This window comes from Ambystoma mexicanum, chromosome 1q (assembly GCF_040938575.1).
Source record: "Ambystoma mexicanum isolate Mex_15411 chromosome 1q, UKY_AmexF1_1, whole genome shotgun sequence".
Taxonomy (NCBI): Eukaryota; Metazoa; Chordata; class Amphibia; order Caudata; family Ambystomatidae; genus Ambystoma; species Ambystoma mexicanum.
Genome location: NC_090922.1, coordinates 1,318,797,224 through 1,318,809,634, shown reverse-complemented (window position 1 = coordinate 1,318,809,634; position 12,411 = coordinate 1,318,797,224).

Sequence of the window (12,411 nt, the reverse complement as noted above, 5' to 3'; positions counted from 1 at the left end):
CAAATAGGGGGAGGAGGTTTAACGCTTTTTTACTCCTCTCTTCTGATCTCCTCTCGAAGTCTAGGTTCTAGTCTTTTTAATTCTACCCTTTCTTTCATCATCCATACTTTTGGTTTAGAAAGGTTTTCCCCTAGCTCTGATGTGTGTAGCATAGAGCGGTACAATGGTTTTTGATCTCGTCTATCCTCTCCTCTATGCACGGCATGGAAATATTTCGCAGCCTCCGAATGGGATTGGGTCGTTTCAACCACTAGCGTGAAACTTGATCTGTTTAGCTGCAACACAGCCTTTTGTAAATATGTAGGGAAAGAGTTAACAAATTGTTCCAGGGTTATCATTTCTATCAGTTCATCTAGATTTGTTTTAGCCACCCATAAAGATATTTCTAATGGGGTTTCTCCTGGATTCAGTCGGATACTTCTTAATTTTTGCCTATAAAATTTCTGGTCTGACCTACTCTTTTAAGATGTCCCTCTTTAATCGAGATAAAGGTGGTCCCACACTGAGAGACAGTATAACTGATAGGTCGTTTGCAATTCCCCTTTCAGCAATGTTCCCAGGTAACCCATTTTTAGATTTTCAGGCCATCCGAATTGCTCTGCTAGCCAGTCAAAATTCAAAAAGAAATTCCCTAGATCTTCATCTTGATTTGGTTGTAATACCCCCTGTGGTAATAGGGGTTTGGTTTTAAAGCCACTAATTGTTCCAAGCTTGATGGGAGACGGTTTTCGGCTTGCATCTGATGTGTGGCCAGTTGTGCTAGCCTCATAATGAGGCCCATTGATCCACTATCACGTTGTCCAGATGCCTGAGACTTACAAAAGAAACAACCATCACTCAGGTTAGTCTTTATCTGAAACATTTTTAGGCAACCTGGCGGTCATACTGTGGCTTTTCTTTGTTCATCCACTCTCTTGGCTGTTTGCACAAACTGGGTGGTGTTTTGTACCATCACTTCCCGACTCTCCCACTATTCTCCTTCAACATGTAGAGGACACCTATGTCATGAATCGTAATTCTTCAGGGTCATTATGGCACAAATGGAAATACAGGGGAATACGATCCCTCAATTAAAGCTCATCACTGCTTAAACTCATACAATGATCTAGTTGTTCTCAAAATGGCCACTGGGAAATCTGCTCAGAAGCGGTTCATTGGAAAAACCTACTTAATGGAATAACACAGCCTTCCGGATGTGTTGCTTCATTATTTAATCCTAACGCTACTGTAAGTATTCTGCTTCTAGGCTATCCTTGTATTCTCTGTTCCTTCCTTCACCCTTCCCATCTCGCTAACTGTCTTTTCTCCCTCGCTTACTTGGTCTCCCTCTTCTCTTTGTGATTTCATTGTGGGAGGTCTGGACATTCGCCCTGCACTTCTTATGCAACACGTTCACCATTCCACAAGAATGCTTCATCTTTCTGGCGCAACACGTTCACCATCCTTCGTAAGAGCCGTAACTACTTCTGTCTCTACATTAATTGTTTTTCCTTCATCGCGTTCACACGCGACCTCCGTTTTTGCATTTTATATTTTTGTGTTTGTATTACCTCACGTTCCTACGTGACTCCCTTGTGATCTTCCCTGCTGGTTATTTCTCTGCCTCTTTCCTACTCTTGTTCTTGTTGTGTCTACACATTCAATTCTTGTGATTATTTCTTCTAGTATCTGTGTCACAGTCCTTACGATACTCCAAGGCTGAATTCCAATGCATACCAACTTCCCAGGGTGTCCCCGGCCTTTGGTCTCACCTCTCAGAGACCAGTGGGAAGTCTGGAAGGCTCCCCATTATTCCTCTATCAAGACGAATTGCCAGACAAGGTAAGAGTCCATTGTAGTTGTATTGCACTGTGATCATAACAATCTCGTGGTCCACGCACGTAGACTAACTTAAACAAAGAGAAGCCAGTGGAGGCCGGAAGAGTTCCCCTTATTGTAAATAAGGTCCATGGAAAGAGCTTGTTCCTGTGTCTTCAGCCACCTGTTTTCATAGGAGGTTCTTCTAGGTCTGATTGAATCTCTCCACTTAGCCATCCATCAGAAATCTATAAATAGAGATTCAGAGAGTGTTATTACATAATACTGTTTTGCACTTAGTCATATGTTTTGACATAAAGATGGACCTTTGATGCCTGATCATCTCCTGAGGAAACCTCTCTAGGGGAAAATAGGGGATGAGATGATTTGTGAATTGTTGAGGTGTTTTTGCACTGTGGGAACACTTAAGGGTAGGGTGTAGGGTCTACAACCGAAAGTATGTACCAATTTCTGGATTTGGCCAGACTTTGGGGTCCCATAATGTCCATCCCTAATTGTGAGACTGGCACACGTATGATAGACAAGGTTGGTAAAAGGGTATTCCCCACATCCATTCAGCATTAATTTTGGCTGATAACATACCACTCACAAAATGTCTTTACCTGATGAATGTCTTTAACAGGTGAATGCCAGTCCAGAAGATCCGACTAAGGATTTGGTCCTGAGTTTTTGAAACACCCTGATGTCCTCCTGTTAAATGTGAATGAGCCAGATATGTCCCCACACTTCCTTTCTTGGTTCCTAGTTCCCTTGGTCATTGTCAGCTTCATCATGCCCTGCTTATCAGGTTCTCTAGGGACCCTTCCTCATATGCCATGTGTGTGCTTGCACATTAGTCCGGTGCTGCAAAAGCAATGAGGCTAGGCTGGCACCAGGCTAATCACAATGGTCCCAGTCAAGGGCTGGGCCACTTTTCCTGCCCTTTTTTTTGACTGGGGAACCTGTCTCTGCTCCCCACTATCCAGCGATCTTCTACCTCCCTGACGAGTTGGGACAATCTTCCTAAGAGGCCCAGTGGCTCCTTACCTCTGCTCTCTGTTCCAGTCTCCAATCGTACCTCTCTAAATCTTCGCCACATGCTTGTTGCTCCTCCCATCCTCACTTCTCCTCTCTCAGGCGTACATCATGACTCCTTTCTACTTTGTATGTCCTCTCCTGGGTGTGAGAAACCAAAGGGATTCCTCACTCCTACTCCCCCTGGATCCTCTTCTCAGGTGGCCAGGGAAAGGCCATTGCTTTTGGATCCTGACTCTGGCGGTGGAGAAGCGAGGGAGGATCACTTGGGCGGGGGGTCCTTGGGGATTGGGAGTGGGGTACCCAAGGGCGAGACATGGGATCCCCCTTTCCCTATTGAAAACCAACCTAACCCCCCCCCGTCTTTATAGGCTACTGTAAAACATCTCCCCTAATTTTCCCACATGTTACCTATGACAGTACTGGGACGAGGAAAAGGCGACTAGGAGTAGTGAACACTAGTAACTCATTTGACCACTCTAGTACTAGGACAAGGAACATGCCTGCAGGGTTCTGTGAAGGTCAAGCATGTCCCACTAACTACAGTCAGGCATGTCTAATTGAGAGCTCACACCTGCAACCATCCAAGAGGTTCCAGGTGTATAAGTGTAGAGGGAAAGAGCAGAGAGAAGATGACCAACAGGGGGGCCTTTGTGGGAGAGACCAGCAGGTCCGTTTTGTGAGGAGGCAGCCGTGGTGGGTGCTGAAAGGTATCCAGGATGCCGGCAGACAACCCAGAAGACCTGTGGAGCCCAGGGCTAGCCAGGCCGCTAGATTTCCACGGGTGTGGGAGCCTCTATGGTCAGAAAAGAGCAGCTGGAGCTGCGGACAAAGGAGAAAGCGCAGAAGGGAAGCAGAGCTGCCACCGAATGCAGAGAAGCACCCGAAGTGCGAGCGGGGCTAGCAGTTACCGGTTTACCAGCCAGCAAAGCAGAAGCGAGCAGCGCAGCTGCCGGAAAGGAACACCGAGGACCGGTTAGTACAGGGGACTGGCTCTCGAAACCGGGGCGTAGGGGCTCTGTGTCAGTATGAAATGCTGTATGGATAAATGGAACGCTGAATGAAATGACATGCATATATTGAAATAAACCGACAGACATGGGTTAAATAAGAATTAAGTGGCATTGTCAAATCACACATATTGCACACATATTGCATACCAATCTGAATGAAAACTATGTGGGCAAAGCTACGAACTCATGTAGGTTAAAAGGGAAAGTGCCCATTTGAAAGCAACATACGAAATAAGAGCGGAAGTGTAAAAGAGCGTGACAGAAAGTTGGGGAATAAAAAAGACCACCACAAAGTGAACCTTTTGAATTAACACAGTGCAGCATGGCCAAAGTCTGGCAAAGCCGGTGTATGACACATGGTGGCAAAGCCAAGAGAGTAACCAGGAGAAGCCAAGAGAGTGTGAACCTGCACATAAAGCCAAGAGGCCGACAAGGAGAATCTTAGTGATTGTGAATCTGGACACAGGGGGAAATACAAAAGAACCTGTGTGGGCTGGAGAGCCTAGGGTTCCTGGTTGCGCGACCTGTGATGAGTGGACTGTGTGGTCTGACAACTGTGCCTAGACCAGAGAACCCTCAATTGTGAAAGCCAAAGATATTGTGAAACAAACCAAGAAATAACACTTTAAATGAACTGTGAATGCAATCCAGAAGGAGTGTCTAGTTGACCTAGAGTTGTGTTGGACATTGGAAGATTGAAACCAGGTGTAAGTTGATACATTGGAGTCTTGTGGAAGGGAACCCTAAGGCTTGATGAACTGCAATGCTGTCTTGAGACCTCAAGCCCCTTTTCTTTGGAACTGTGTCGCCTTGAACCTGGGGAAGGGAACCCTGAAGATTGTGTGGAACTATGTTGACTTGAACTTGGGGAAAGGAACCTCAGGGATTTGTGGAACTGTTGTAACTATAGAAAGGTAATCTCAAGACTTTTGTGGAACTTTTTTGAACTTGGGGAAGGGGAGATGAAAAGGAAGCTGGGAGCTGGAAGAAGCTTGGGACTTTGTTTTGATGGTTCCATGTGATAATATCACCATACAAAAATGTCGCCATATTTTTCCGGCGATATTACCCCATGGAACCTGCGGGGGACACCCCCGCAACCCCCATATATTTTAAAAGGGAGCGTGGGACACCCCCGCAACGCCCCCATCCATTTACCCCATAAATTATCCCCACCAAAAATATCGCCTATGGCCGTTCCCGACGACCATATGTACGGCGATATATTTTTGGTGGGGATAATATTACCTGATACCGTTTTGATCATTATTTCTATTATTGTTTACATCCCCACACATTGTTTCGCTTTAGTTGGTAGGACAAAGATAGGTTTTAGACATAGACAGACTTTTAAGTTGAACTTTCTGACTCAGACTTTCCTTAGTGCCCTTCAGGTAGGGAAATCCCACCTTAGCATAGGGCAAGTTAGGCCTTCAACCATCCTGACGTTTGATTTAATAAACCATTTTATTTTTAACTTTGAATCTTTTGTCTGTGTCTTGCTTCATGATGCCTTCACATTAGATAACCCTTTCTTCCTCTCCTCCAAAGAGATCAACCTCTACTTCCTTCAATTCTCCTGGTCTCATTTCCACCCTATGGTTCCCTTCTACTTCCAGCTCTTTATTTTCTTTCACCTTGTTGTTCACCTCCTCCGTTCGCTCCTCCTTTTCCTGCTTGGTCTTTCCTGCATACTCCACTAACTTCTTCTCTGTTGCTTCCTCTCTCCAACGTATGCTTTCCACCACCTTTCTGACCTGCTTTCTCTCTTCCACTCCAACTTCACATCCTCCTCTCTATTCTTATTTCTCACGTTTCCTGCTTTGCTCCCAAACCCCATGTTCTCCTACTTAACCTCTTTCCTGCAGTCTCTCTCCCTCTCCCCTGCTGAACAGCAAATTAATTCTTCACTGAAACTGCACTGATCCTGCAACTGGACCACTCTAAACGGCCTCGGTCCTGGGCCCAGCCACTCTCCACTTGCACTGATGCCCTTGAACCCCTCTGCACTGCGGGACTGTCTCTGTATCCCTACAGCCTCCCCCCTTCCCCAGCACTTGTTCTGCACTTATCTTGCACTTGCCACCAGCTTGCCCTATTTATTTTATTACTTTACGCCACTTACCTTGTACTGCACTTCCCCCCCTCCCCTACCCCTTGCACTTTTTCCCCCTCCCCCACCACTGCACTTGCGCGATCTGAATGACACCTGGCCTAGTAGGATCGTTGTCTGTCTCCCCTTGTTCCTCCCCTCCCTGCCTCGTCGCGCCTTGAAACACCTGTGTATAGGCGCGTTACAAATACCATATCATATCATATCATATCATATCAGTCTCCTGCACAGTGTGTCAAGTTTTTCTGTATGCCCCGACTTTCTACCAGACCACAGGCCTTATATAGGGGCCCGTGCCCACTTCCGGGAAAATCTCTTGGCTAACTGGATTCAGGTGTGCGTGCTTTTCCTCATTACATGATTGGTTGATATTTATTGATCAACAGCATTCTTGCTTTGTTCCTGGCATCATCGTCCTTGTGCATTCCTCATCTCCTCTGCACACTAAGCCATTTACCGGGCCAGCCAGCATCATTAATTTCTGTCTCATACATGCACAGAGGAGATCTGGCAAGCTGGAGTTCGCTACCCCATGGACCTGCCCATGTTCTTCTGGTTGCAAACCTGAACTTGAAACAAGAGGTTTCTTTAGCACTAACCCATCCAAACTCAAGTTTCTTGTTTCTCTGTATAAGTGTGAAGTGCTTTTGATCCAGGGCGGTCTGTATCTCTGTTCTAGCAGTTCTTCCCAGCCTGCTGGCGAGATGACGGTTTTCTATCATTGTAGGCCAATGCCTGAGTTGGGATTTAGTGCTCACAGAGAGTTTAGTATTGCGCACTGATGATTCTACCACACCAGATTCCCTTAAAAGGACATAGTTAATAGTAGGCTCATGTAATAAGTTCCTGCCTAGTACTCCATGTGACCCATTTGAAACTAGCAGATTGAGCACAGGGCCCAGTATCGGGTGGCATTTCCTGGCACCCATATCTCACCCACCATTCACCCTGGGGTTAGGCAGCGGACTTCATCTCAGTGCTGACATGGTGCATATTGCTTCCTATGCAGTCCTGATAAAAACCCTACCTAAAGTCTCCTCTCAGGTGGCCAGGAGAAAGCAGATGCTTCCTGATCCTAACCGTGGGGGCAGTGTTATCCAGGAGGATCACCTGAGAGGAGAAGGGCCTCAGGGCAACAGAAGGACTTCATGGGATGGCCTCCTAAAGGAAAGGAATATCATTAATGCCGGCACATTCCTCTGTAAAACCAAATATATCCTATAATTCATATGATACTCCTTTATGGAATATACATAAGGAAAGAAATGAACTGGCTAAGAAAAACATCATTGAGAAAACTGATTTTAATGTTACAGACTTCGAGTCCCAGAATTCGCAAAGTATTGGGACGATGAAGAATGCTGCAGAGGCACAGGGTTGCATATTGCAGCCCATTAAGGTTAATAAACCACACCTGAGGGTGACCGAGAGGCATAAAAGGCACCCTCTGGTGCATGTCATTAGGAAGGAGAAGGAGGCGAGGCAGCAGCAGGAGCGTAGTAGTAGTAGTGGGTGGAGGAGTTCTGAATCCTCCACGAAGCAGCAGAGGAAGAAATCGCAGAAGAGTCAGGACGCCGGGACCCTAATGGTGAGTGAGGTTGATGCTGGTCCTGAGAGGGCCACATGTGCTCAAGATTTCAGCTGCAGAGGTTGCACAGTGGAAAGCGCACTATTTGGTAATTTTCCCTGCTGTAAATCGTTCATCGGTGGCAGGTAAGCACTGGACCGCTGGGGGAGCCGAAAGAGCTCTAAAGTTGAAAGACACAGACCCCGGGATGCCGCATCGGAGAGGTTAATCGCTGCGTTGGAAACCCGAAGCAAAAGAACTGGAGGCAGCGAGGCAAACAGACATGCACGCCAGACCCGGTGAGTTCACGGATGCATTTTGACTCCGGAGCTCTCTGTGACTGCCCACTGGCCGAGTCCAGACCTTTTTCTGAATACCGAACTTATGTAAAACCAGTTAACAATTGTGACGCATACCAACTGATTTAAACCAAAGCAGTTGGTATAATAAGAACCTGAAGCATATGACTGTTATATATCGGGTTACAGTAAAAGACAACCACACAAAGGGGCAATACCTTGGGAAGAGAACACAAACCACTATTGACAAAGCCAAAAGAGAATCATACAACGTCAATTGATAAACCACAAGTGTTGCCTAAGCCAAAAGAAGATAATTGAGCATAACAGTGTGTGTGAAGAATATTGCCCAGATGTAGAGAATGTCATAGTAGGAGATGGCTTATACACACATTGCCAAAGCTAAAGAAGTCTGAATGAGAGAAATTGTTCTATCAGCAACTGGCTAATAATCCAGAGGTGGAACACCTTTGGTAGGAGGGCTGCCCTTCTGATAAAAGGTTTTCCGGATGAGTGAAGATTTGCTAGGCTTGCATGTGGCAAACACATAGGTGTAATAAATAGCACCAGTGGGGTTCTTGTTTCCCTTAAAGACATTCTTAAGCCTGATTGTGTGAAGCAGAAGACATTGTTAAAGCCTTTGAAGTTGACCGTTATCACAGAAGTACTTTGAGTTAGTAGTTTGGCCTGAAAAGGGAGTATACCAGGAGAGAGGACTTTACACCAATTGGTTCTGGTCTGGCAGGAGAGTACACCCAAATAGAGAACTGCAGTAGTTTGTCTTGGCCAGCAGGAGAGTATACCAGGTCCAAGAACTTTTGTAACAACTGGTTCTGTTCTGGCCGGAGAGTATAACGGAACAGAGAGTTGTATTACTAGTAAGCCTGGCAGGAGAGTAAACCAGGTAGAAGTTGCTGAAGTACTGTGGTGGGGTAAAGCTTATGAAGAAGCAGTTGATGAATCATTGAAGTATTTTTGTGAAGTGCTACTGAAACTAAAGGTGGTGCCAAAATATCCTGACAGACATTTGTTTTGAAGATCATGATCTACTGAAATAGCATGACAATAAACTGGTTCAAGGTCTTTACTGAAATATTATTTGTTGATGACAAGAAACTGTTTCAAGATCTTTACTGAAACATTCTTTTTTGAGGACAAGAAGCTGTCTTAAGACCTTGGCTACAAGTGGAAAGAGAAAAGCTTTGTTAAACAATTGTGAATGATATGTCATTTATAACGTGCCTGTACACAAGTGTTTCTAGGTGTGACAAGACAAGGTTGAGATGACATAACAAACAATCTTTCTAGGCCTTGTGTCATTCAGATCGTGCAAGTGCTACAATGATACTTGGAAATCAAGTTGGTACTTTGTGTTATCAAGTTGGATCAAAAAGAGAACTGACATGGAACTTTTTGTTATGACACAGGATTTCCTTATCCTTTTTGAAAAGTTAAACAAAATCCTGCTCAAATCCAGGTTATCAGAAGAAACAGCTATTGTGATGTGAAATCTACTGTTATATGTGTTGTTGCTGAACTGCCATATACATCCTTATTGATTTGGTGTTTTTACAAGTGTGAGGGGAAGCAACCTTTTGTTAGATTGTTTCCTTTATTTTAAGCAGGGAAATCCCCGTCAGGGTAGGGCTAGTGAAGCATATCCAACCTTTTGAGTTAATGAAATGGCATCTTTTAAAAAACCTTCATAAAGGTGTCCAGCCGTGGTGGGGCCTGAGGGGCCTGAGGGGAAGACAGGACGCTGATCAACGTACCAGAGGAATTGTGGAGCCCAGGGCGAGTGGGGCCATTAGGCTGCTACAGGTGTGGGAGCGTCCGTGGCCGGTAGAGAGCAGCTGGAGCTGCGAGAAAGGAAGACAGAAGAGAGGACACCATCTGCGTCTGTGGAGAACAAGCGGAGCTGCGGACGTGTGCAGAATGCACCCAAATAGCGAGCGGGGCTCGCAGAGGTCGGCCAGCTGGCCTGAGAAGCAAAAGGGAAGCAGCAGAGAGAAACGCAAAGGACCAGTGAATGTCATTCAAAGCAGGTGCGCTCCTAGAGAGCTAGGCATAAGTAACAAAGTGCTCTATGAATCATATTGAATTCCGAAATCAATGAAAACTTGAAAACAAAGCTAAATTATGCATATTGAATACCGAATTGAATGAAACTTTATGGGCAAAGCTAATAGCTGATGTAAGTCAAAAGGGAAAGTGCCCATTTGAAAGCAACCTACGCAAAAGAGCACAAGTGTGAAAGAGTGCGACAGAAAGGTTGGGCACAAACAAGACCACCTCAAAGTGAAATTTATGAATGGATACAGTGCGGCAAGGCCAAAGTCTGGCATGAGATGTGTGACATGTTTTGGCAAAGCCAAGAGGCGAACCAGGAGAAGCCAGGAAAGTGTGAAGCGACACATAAAACCAAGAGGCAGAAAAAGAGAAGCTAAGTGAATGTTAATCTTTACACTGGGGCAGATACAGAAGAACCTGTGTGGGCTGAAGAGTCTAGGATTCCTGGATGTGTGACCTGTGATGGGTGGACCATGTCTGACAACTGCGCCTAGACAAGGGAGCACTAAATTGTGAAAGCCAAAGACATTGTGAAACAAACCTAGACGGAGCACTGTAAGGAGGGTCAAGTCGACCTACAGTTGTGTTGAACTTTGAAAGACTGAAAAAAATACCAGTTGCTACGTTGAAGTCTTGGGGAAGGGGAACCTGAGACTTGATAAACTGAAAATGCTATCTTGAGGACGGAGCCACAAAAGAGTCAAGTGCCCGCAATTATTGGACACTCCAATACCCTGCACACCTCACAAACTGGTAATACAACCAGTTAAAATGTATCCAATGGATTATAGGTTTCTATTCAAATGTAAGTTATATTGACAGTGGTGTCTCTACAGTAGTTTAATTCATACATCCATTCAGTAGATTCTGTGTAATTTATACGTTTATTCATAAGTATGAACACAAAATCTAATTTCAGCAAAAAAATCAATTCAACAAAGAGTGCGAGTACACTTATAATAAAAGAGCTTGATGCGTTTCGGGAATTTCAATCCCTTCATTAGAAAAATTATTCTTTTTCAGGTTTTATTTATTTTATTGGCAGAGATCTACAGCAAACACACATGTCAGAGCACAATATATGATCAGCACGCTAATCGGTCATGGTTCACATGGAAGAAAATAACACATTACAGAAGGAGTAAGCAGTCAATTATAAGACACAATGACATTCCAGATCACCCTTAAGAGATCCCAGGTGAGTCTAATCCGGATGCACTCTCAGCTTGATTGGCAAGGTAACTGTTGAAAGCGGACCATATGTTCTTGGGGCGAGAGAGCACCGGAAGCATAGTAAGGTATTATTCTTCACAGGTGTGGGACCAAGTGAGTGCGTTAAGCCACTTCTGAAAGGTTGGGGTGGTGGGGGGCTCTTCCAGCTCTGAAGCACACATTTCTTGGCCACCATGCAGCATATGTTTAGGAATTTAGCCATCCGTCTGGTGTCATCGGAACTCCACACATCAAACAAAATTCCCAGCGGGCTGGGATCAACCACCGTACCAGTAATATCAGTAAGAGCCTTCAAGATCCCATCCGAGAAATCTCCCAGTACACAACATGCCCAGAACATGTGTAGGTGGTCTGCCCCCTCCAACTTGCAGTGGGCGCAGGTATGTGTACTATTACGAGTGAACTTAGAGATTTTGGGAGTGTAGTACAGTCTGTTCAGCAATTTAAACTGCATGCATCAGTAACGGAAATTAAGGGATACCCTGTTTGTGTGCAATCACATCTTCTTCCATAATTGATCAGAGATCTCGAGGCCTAGTTCTTCTGCCCATTCAGTACGTGCCTTGGAAGGCCGAGTTGGGGTCCCCACCAGTGACATTTTATATAGGGAGGAGACGATGCCCCGGGCGCCACTCGAGTTAGCTATGTAGGCGACCTCTGAGGCGTCAGGAGGCTCGTCGGGCAAAGAGGGCCGCCTGGCGCGGAAGGCGGCGCGGAGCCTATAATACTGTAACATCTCGAGCGCAGATCCAGAGTGACTCTGCCTCCATGTTTGTGGATCAAACAACTTCCCTTCAGTTAAGTCAGTTAATGCCTGATACCCCAGAGCCACCCAACATCGAGTCAAGGCTTTATCGTGTGTGGGTTCCAGCCAGGGGAATCCCCAGATGGGGAGCCATTTTTAATAGGGGTAAGATTCTGCAGTTGGGTTCAGGAGTCGGCCCCAAGCAAGTAGGGTAGTCACTACTGGATCGAACAGGGAATCCGGCACATAATCCCAACAAAATATCAGAGTCATGATATTAACCTCAGATGCAGCTAGTGTTTCTAACTTGACGTGTGGGCGAGTCAGAGGACTCTGGTACCAGTACGTGGCATGCTGGGCCTGTGCGGCTGTCCAATACAGTGTTAAGTCTGGAGCGGTGAATCCCCCCTTCTTGTATGGGAGCGTCATTTCCAGCCATTTGTTACGAACCGCGCCCGCATGCCATAAGAACTGTGCACACGATCTGTGTAGCTGCATGAAATATTGTTTCCCGGGCCAGATGTGTACGTTGCTAAACA